Here is a 9,354-nt window from a genome sequence, read left to right on the forward strand (position 1 = left end):
GAGAAAAGATGAAAGTTTTGTGTTCAAGACTTTAGTTCAGAGGGTTGTTATGGTCCATCTACAATTCTACGGTATTTAACAACAAAAACAACATAGCAACTTAGGCATTGCATTTTTAAGAAAACTTTAAACAGAAGATACAGAATAATGAGAATACATTCTGATTTTTGAAAATTGATAATGCTAGAATTTTAATTTCTAGGTAGAATACTTTCTTGATGTTTTCCTAACCAGGTACCCTTATTTACAATCCTGCCATATTTGTTAGGTTTTCAAAGTATCTAGCCCTTGACTAAACTTGCATTACTATGTTTGCAACTCCTTTACAAGATTTTATTTATTTATACATAAAATGAGAGTTAATTTTTGGTAAATACCCTTACTTATTTTATGGTTACTACTTATAGATCGGTATCTTTTTCCTACAGAGCAGCTGGTGGATTTCAAACACATACCTTTGGAGTTGACGTACTCCAATATAGATTGAAGCTCAACATCAAGAAAGCAAAGATTTTCACCACTGGGCTTATTGTGTGCATCATGATAGTTGGTGAAGAGATTGAGATTGTGGACAGCTTCAGTTTGCTTGGCTCTACAGTCAACAACACTCTTGGTACCAGCAGCCAGGAAATTAAAAGATGAATTTCATTGTAAAAGTCTGCTGTCAGAGACCTCTCCAAAGTACTGAAGAGCAATGATCTCAGTCTGAAGGCTAAAGTGTGCATGATCCAGGCCATGGTCTTTGCTATTACTTGCTATGCATCAGAGAGCTGGACAATGACTAGAGATGATAGAAGGAGAGTGGATGCCTTTGAGCTTTGGTGCTGGACCAGAGTGTGAATATATCATGGACTGCTAGGAGAACGAACAAGTTCATCCTGGAGATGGTGCATCCAGGCTGCTTCTTGGAGGCAAGGATTCTGAAGCTTTGTCTGACATACTTTGGACATGTTGCAAGGCAAGATCAGCCCTTGGAGAGGGACACCAAGCTTGAGATGGTGGAGGGATAGCACAAGAGAGAAAGACCCTTGATGAGATGAATTGATTCAGTCACTGGGGTAATGGTGATGGGTGTGTCAGAGACAATAAGACTGGCAAGGCATAGAGCAGGGTTTAGGGCTGTTGTACATAGGGTCGCTATGAGTTGCAGGTGACATAATAACAATAACTATCATTTTAGATATACTTGTAACAATTTGCCCAAACTTTGCCCCCAGAAGTGGCCAGTGTCCTTAAAAGCAGCAAGTGAAAATTATAATCAATGTCTTTCTGGGTAACTACTCAAAAAACTCTTTGCCTTCCAGTTGGAATTGACTTATAGCTGACCCTTCCGTGAGTTTTCAAAATAAATCAAGCAGAAGAAGGTGCTATCGCTGAAGTAAGGAGCCCTCCTTACAAGAAGATTGTTCACTATATTAGATATAGCATAAGAAAAGGAGACCAGTATCTCATGCCCAGTTATTAAAAAAATAATTCTTTGTCAATTCAATAAGAGGAAAAAGAAAATAGAAATAACAGAAATAATACTGATTTCAAGAAGTCAAAAACAGAAAGACAAAATTGTATGTGAAAAAAGAGTATGTATACATTTCTAATTGACAATATAAAGAGAAATGAAAGCTTCAGCTCTTTTGTTCAAACAATATATAAGAACTATAACAGAGCATTTGGTAAACATAAGCAACAAAAGGTGGTAGAATGCAAGTCTTAGAGTTAGTTGGAAGTTAGGAAAGTAGAAGAGTTTGAGTCAGAGAGAAATGCCTATGGAAATGAAGTGTACAGTAGAATCTGCCACATGGGAATCCTTGGAAACATCACACTATCACATCAAGGGCCAATTTGGGGTACCAGTCTCTGCAACAGTATCTATGAAGTTCACATATTTAAAAGTGATGTATAAAAATGGACTAAGATAGTACCTCAGAAAACGTAGAGGTATTGCTGCTGTCTCCATGTTTTCTATACTTTAGTACCAGTTCTCAAGAACAGACTGGGCAATGGAAAAGAGAATAAAAATAACAGGAGAAACAAAATTGCCATTCCACACTGCACAGAGTGAAGGCAATAAAAATGCTAGAGTGAGAGAAGAAAGTGCAAATTATACTGAATATGAAAATTTAAGGTCTCAATTGTATTAGCCTAGACTGAGAGGTTATGATTCGTTAGAATGTGATCTCCTTAATGATAATATGCCATTGATGTTATCAAATCTATTAATAAGAAGAAAATATTTTCACATAATATTGAATTTAGACAGTCCAATAAAATTATTATGTTGATATTTAAGATTTAGAGAGATTGTAAATATCAGATGAGAAATTTATGACAGTTTGTTATATGTATTTTGTTGTTGTTAGTACCATGGAGTGGGGTATGATTCACAGAGAACCAAGAACAATAGATCTGAACCCAGTCCTATCCTGTGCCATCCTCACAATCTCTGACACATTTGAGTCCATTGCTACCTGGTTGAGGATTTTCCTTTCTTTTGCCATCCTTCTACCTTTCCATGTATGGTGTCTTTCTCCAAGGTGTAAGTAAACTCTCCTAGGTATGTGAGATGAAAATTCATCATCTTTGCCTCTAAAGGAGCATTTTGGCTGCACCTTTTCCACGACCTGTTTGTTCTTTTGTCTGCCCATGGTATATTCATTACTCCACTCCAACAACATAGTTCAAAGGCATCAATTCTTCTGACATCTTTATTCATTGTCCAGCTCTCAGCAGCATAACAAATGATTGAAAAGATCATGGCCTGAATTAATCACACCTTAGTCATCAGAATAGCATCATTGCTCCTTAATAATTTAGAATGGTCCCTGACTGTAGACTTTCTCAGTCAATATATCTCTCAATTTTCTGTATGCTTGTACTAAATGCATTGATTATGGATTCAAGTAAGATGAAGTAATTGACAGTTTCAGTCTTTTCTTCATCTGTCATGATGTTGCCTATTGGTGCATGGATGAGAGTTTTTATTTTCTTGACATTCAGATTCAATCCATATTGAAGACTTCAGTCTTTGATCTTCTGCAACAAGGGCTTCAAGTTCTCCTCACTTTCAGCAAGAAAGGTCTATTATCTGCATAAGGAAGGTTATTGATGAGTGTTCCAATACTGATTCTTCATTCTTCCTCACAGAGTCCATCTTCTTAAAGAATTTTCTCAGCATACAGATTGAGTAGGTGTGGAGAGAGGATAAAATCCTGACACACACCTTTCTTAATTTTAAGCCATATAATGTTCCCTTATTCTATTTACCTTTTGATAGGTTTTTCAGAAATAATTTGTATAAATTTGTATAGATTAAATATATACATATACAATATATACTAACCATGTCTGTATATACATACATATACATATATATAAATTTGTATATTTCCCTCTGTATATACATTTATCTATGATTTGTCCTCATTATTCAGAGATACTATATTTTCAGATTTGTCTACTCACTACAATTGATTTGTACTCTGAAAATCAATAGCCACTACTCACACTTTTAAAGTCCTTTGCTGACACATATAGAGTGGTAAAACATTCCATCTGCTTTGAGTTACTCTCTTCCTTCTTGTTTAAGCTGTCACATTGTAAACAATGTGTCTTGTGTGTATTTGTATTGAAGCTTTTCTTGCATTGTTGTGCTTTTCGTCTGTTACCTTTCAGTTTTAAATGGCCCCAAGCATATTGCTGTAGCACTATCTTGTGTTCCTAGGCACACAAGAAATCTATAATGTGCATTATGGAGAAAGTCCATACATGAGGCACGTTTTGGTCAGGGTAGAATTGTAATACATACTTTTGACTGAGAGTTCAAGGTTATGGGACCACACTTAAGTAAAAACAAGCATTAAAAAGTTTTATATTGATCAGTTATTTAAAACAACAATAACAACAAAATAAAAAAAAAAACAACAAACAAAACATGACTAGCAGCATTCAGAAGCTAGTTGTCTACTGGTGGAGGCTTGAGTTATACTATGATGTGAGGAAGTCTTAGCTGACTTTCCTGACTAAAATAGATTAAGAAAAAAGCTCTGAAAAACTACTTCCATAAAGCCTAGGACCTCTGTCACAAAATTTACTCTTTTCCCTCTCTTGGCACAACCAGCTGGAGCACTTTTGACCCATTCCTGGGGAGTTGCATCTGGATTCTTCCAGCCACCTGCTCAGGGAGCTCCTGTCCCTGTCCTACCCGAAGCAGGTAGAACTACCCAGCATGCCTGGTGAAGCTCCTATTGCTCCATGGTCCAATATGAGCTTTATGCTGCCACCTCACTAGCTGTGAAGCAGTAAGAGGAGAGCCTCACCTACTTGAGTCTGAGCCAGTCATATCAGATGCAGACACTCTTTACCCCAAGTTGGGGGATTCTGCCGTGTATCCCAGCTGTGAAGAGTTTAATGCACCTGGTATTGAATGACTGTAGCCTTCAGTGCGAGTACCACAGCAGTTGGCTGGGCAGAGGTGGAGCTGACCAGAGGATCACATCCTGGACATCAATATCCATGGGGCAGTAGACCCCAAGTACTCCACTCTTAGTTCAATACACTGGCGTTTCACTGGTACCCAACCCTGCTTGGAAGAAGAGTGGAGAAAAAGACACCCACTTCATCTCCAGATTAACACCTGCAAGCCCAATGATTAGGAGCTTCCATCAGAGAACCTCATACGACCTGCTGATTTAGCAAGGTATTTAAACCCAAAGAAGCTGCCCAGAAACTAAAAACTGATGTGGAGAAGGTTGAGAAGCAGTTTCTACATGAGAGAGACAAGTACCAGGTTACCTGAGAAAGCATGCTCTTTATGGAATATTACTTGTAGTCAGAGCCCATCTCAGGATTCCACACGCCTCCCAGGCCTCTGGCTCTGGCTTCCCCTCACTCCTGCAAGCTTTTGTTCCCTGAGAGGCTCTGCTTCTTATAACCAATCACTATGATTACCTTTGGATGCAGCCCAGCTTAAGATCAGGATCCTTGAGCCTCCATCACAGAGACATGGCAATGACTGCATTGACATAGGTTATCCAACTCCTATGGGATTCTGCCCAACTTCACTAGCATTGAAGCTTACCTGCCTGGACCTTTATCTAGACCTGTGGAGCTGCTGATGGGATCTGCCCTTTCAGTACTTTTTGAGCCAGGTCCATCCACTACCACCTAAAATTGTATGTGTCTCAAGAGGATTCTGGACAAGAGAAAGATGTTTCTAAGAACTTTGACTCAGACTTTTGTCAAGAGATTTGTTTAGATGAACTCAGTCCCATAGAGCTGATGTGAAATCTGGCTGAGCTCTTGGCCCTCCTAGCCAATCAGTTAGTTCTATTGTCTCTTTCATCAGAATCCTGGGGACATTTGCATTCTCCTCAGTGAGCAGGTGGTCCAGAATCTTAAGGATGAATCATACTTTGTGGGTATGATGAAAAAATAGTCTTGATGGCTTTTGACGTAGGCCTAAAAGAATCCTTCTGCAAAAGACTGAAGTCTGACCCTGTGGAGTCACATTCACTAGCAAATTTGTGAACATTCTCCACAGACTGACAGTAGTTTCAAGGCTCAATTATCTTCCCTCTCAGTAGCAGTGGCTGTTGGAATCTTGGAAAAGGCTTCCCTTGTTCAGATTACTGATCTGGTGACACTTAGGAGGCCAAAACACTAAACTAAAACTTTTCTTCAAGACCCAAAACCTTGGCAGCAAAGAACTTTAGCCATAAGCTGTAACAGTGATGGGATAGCATGTGTATAATTCATGTTTATTAAAACTTTAGTCACTCTCCCTTTTGAAGTAAAACTTAATTCTGAAAAACAAAACACCAAAACAAAACTACCTCCCTAAGAAAAAAGCCCTGTAAGTTACAATGTTTAGTTATGTAATTAATCATGGAGTATGGAGATCACACAGATCTAAGTAGAGCTTTGTTACTGATTCATAAATCAGATACCAACTAGAGGATAGCTAATAACACAAAGAAGGAGTCCCCCAAATGCTGCGTGGAGTCAATGCGGAAGGAACGGTGTACTTCTTTTTTGAAATAACCATAAATCAAATCATGGTAGGTCAGAGCAAGGGATAAAAGTTAATTTGTTTAGAACATACCAAAATCTTTATCATTTTGAAATAACTTCCAAACCACTAACTTAATAGAGATAAAATAAACTGTAGTTTTGCCGCTCCTAACATTTTCTATTACTTTACCTTTATGGATTCTCTCTTAGATAAGTCATGCATGCATCATAGCTTTCAAATATTTTGGCATCACCTGTCACAACCTCTGGACAGTATTCAGTAAAAATAAAACTCAGTCTCAGGTCAAGGATTTTGAATCAGGAAAACATTTGTCGGCCATATGGTTTACATTATTTTTTCAGTGTCTGGAAAATTAATAGGTTGAGCACAGATACTATAGAAGCATTTTATTCTAGGTAAAATCATAGGAGGAAATTGTTCCAACAGATAAAATTTATTTGTATAAGGGTCTGTTGCTATGCTTAGTTATTTAGGGAAATTTATGATAATATGACAGCTTCAAGATATTTTTCTAGGAAAAAAAATCAGTAATTGAATGTGAATATATAGTTTAAATATCAAAATAGGATGTTGAATGCATTTATTAGATGGGCTATAAAAGAGAGCCATCTCTTTTATTGTCATAAATCCAATAATATCTATACTACCTCACTACTGAAATATTTCTTTTTTACTTAAAAATCAGTATGTACTACCTCAAACTGAAGGGGGCAGAGAACAGTTAAGAAATAAGAAAAGGCAGCAGGAAAACAAGAAAATATAAACATTAAAATGCCTAGATATTAAAATAGGAAGAAAATATAATTTATAAATTACTGAGGCATGTTCTTTGTATTGCTGTTAGGTGCTGTGGCATTGAGCACAACTCATAAAGATCCTATTAACCACAGATGTGAACTGTGTCCTCTCCTGTGCAAACCTCACAATCTCTGGAACACTTAAGCCCTTGGTGGCAGTTGTGGTGTCAAGCCACCTTGTGGAGGATTGTCTTCTCTCTCCATCTTTCCAAGATTATTACAATCATTTAAATTAGTATTTAAATGTTATAGAAAGTATAAGAATTATTTCCTGAGAATTTTTTCCTTATGATTTTTCACTTTCCCTTGGTTTATTTATTACCTGTCCAGAAGTTGGTTCTAAAGCGTTCCGTACGAAACCACTAAAAGTATCCTTGCAAGAATTATCTCAGGAATTTCAAATAAATCACCTCAATAATTATTTCTTGTGAAGATGTATCTATATTGATACATTGTGTAGAATTTTTGTTCTTCTTTCATATTTCTATTAACATACACAAGTTCACTTTTTTAATGAAGACACACCTTAATAATATTTTCATCATTAAAAGTGGATACTTTCTGGAAAAATCAAAGTCCCTTGTGAAAAACTGCTGAAAAGTGTTCAGATTACCATTGACGGAAATTACAATGGATTTTAAAAGTAGTAATACCCAGTTATCATGTATAAATTATAAAGAGTCTAGTAGAAATTTTCAAAGGAAAATGAAAAAAAAAGTTTAAAGAAAAGACATCATAATTCACATAAGAGTATTATTTTCTTTCGAAACTCCTTAGAAGAGGGTTGTTAGAAGAAGCTGTCATGGTGAATTTCTTTTTTTAGTATATCATTGAATTCTATTGGCCAGGGTTTTACTCAGGATTTTTGCATCTATGTTCATTATAGATATTTGTCTATAGTTTTCTATTTTGGTGGTATCTTTACCTAGCTTTGGTATCAAGGATAGGTTTGCTTTGTAGAATGAGTCTGGGAGAATTCTATCTTTTTCTATTTTCTGAAATAATTTATGTAGGATTGGTGACAGTTCTTCTGTGAATGTTTGATAAAATTCACTTGTAAAGTCATCTGGTCCAGGACTTTTTTTCCCACTGGAATTTAATTACCGTTTAAATTTTTTCTTATGTAATGGCTCTGTTCAGGTGTTCAATTTCTCTTGGTGTCAGTTTAGTTAGGAGGTAAATTTCAAAGTGTTTGTTCATATCCTCTAGGTTTTCATAAGTGTTTGAGTGTAAGTTTACATAATATTCCAGTGTTAGCCTTTTTATTTTAGTTGGTTCTGTTGTGACATTGCCCATTCACCTCCTATTTGGATTATTTTTGTCTTATCCTTCTCTTCACCATGAGCAAGTGGGATTCATAAAAGGTATGCAAAGATGGTTCAACATAAGAAAAATAATCAATGTACTGTTATTAACAAAGCAAAGAACAAGAACCACATGATCCTATCAATTGATGCAGAAAAGGCCTTTGATAAAATCCAACACCCTTTTCTGTTTAAAACACTCAACAAAGTAGGATTACAGGGGAATTTCTTCAACATAGTAAAAAGTATATATGCAAACCCAAGAGCCAACATTGTTCTCAATGGAGAGAGATTAAAGGCATTTCCTTTGAGAACAGGAACTAGGCAAGGACGACTACTATCACCTCTCCTATTCAATATTGTATTGGAAGTCTCAGCGATATCAATAAGGCAAGAGAAGGAAATAAGAAGTGTCCAAATTGGCAAAGATGAGGTCAAATTCTCTCTCTATGCAGATGATATGATAGTTTATATAGAAAACCCTAAAGATTCAGCAAGAAAACTACTGGACATAGTTGACCAGTTCAGCAAAGTGGCAGGATACAAGATCAATATCCAAAAATCAATTGAATTTCTCTACAGTGACAAAGAGAATTCAGAACTGGGAGTGAGAAAAACAATACTCTTCACAATAGATAATCACAAGATTAAATGCCTAAGAGTAAATGTAACCAGAAGCACAAAGGATCTATTCATAGAAAATTGCAAAACATTATTACAAGAAACAAAAAGAGGACTGGGGAGGTGGAAGAATATTCTTGCTCATGGATAGGAAGACTCAATATTGTGAAAATGACAACACTACCAAAGACTATTTACATGTTCAATACAATCCCAATAAAAATACTAATTCCATTCTTCAACAAGATGGAAAAGGCAATCTCCCATTACATTTGGAATGGAAAGAGTCCTCGAATAAGCAGAGCACTCCTTAAAAAGAGAATAAGGTAGGAGGCATCTTAAACCCCAATTTCAAATCCTACTACATTGTCGTGGTGGTCAAAATAGCTTGGTACTGGTACAATGACAGACACATAGATCAATGGAATAGAATTGAGAATCCAGAAATCAGCCCATCTACCTATCTATGGTCAACTTATTTTCGACAAGGAGATGAAATCAGTTAAGTGGGGAAGTGACAGCCTTTTTAACAAATGGTGCTGGCAAAATTAGAAAACTGTCTGCAAAAAACTCAAGCAAGATCCACACCTCACTCCATACACAA

The sequence above is a fragment of the Elephantulus edwardii genome, unplaced genomic scaffold, assembly GCF_000299155.1.
Source record: "Elephantulus edwardii isolate Elephantulus edwardi_28Jun2011 unplaced genomic scaffold, EleEdw1.0 scaffold00175, whole genome shotgun sequence".
Classification (NCBI taxonomy): Eukaryota; Metazoa; Chordata; class Mammalia; order Macroscelidea; family Macroscelididae; genus Elephantulus; species Elephantulus edwardii.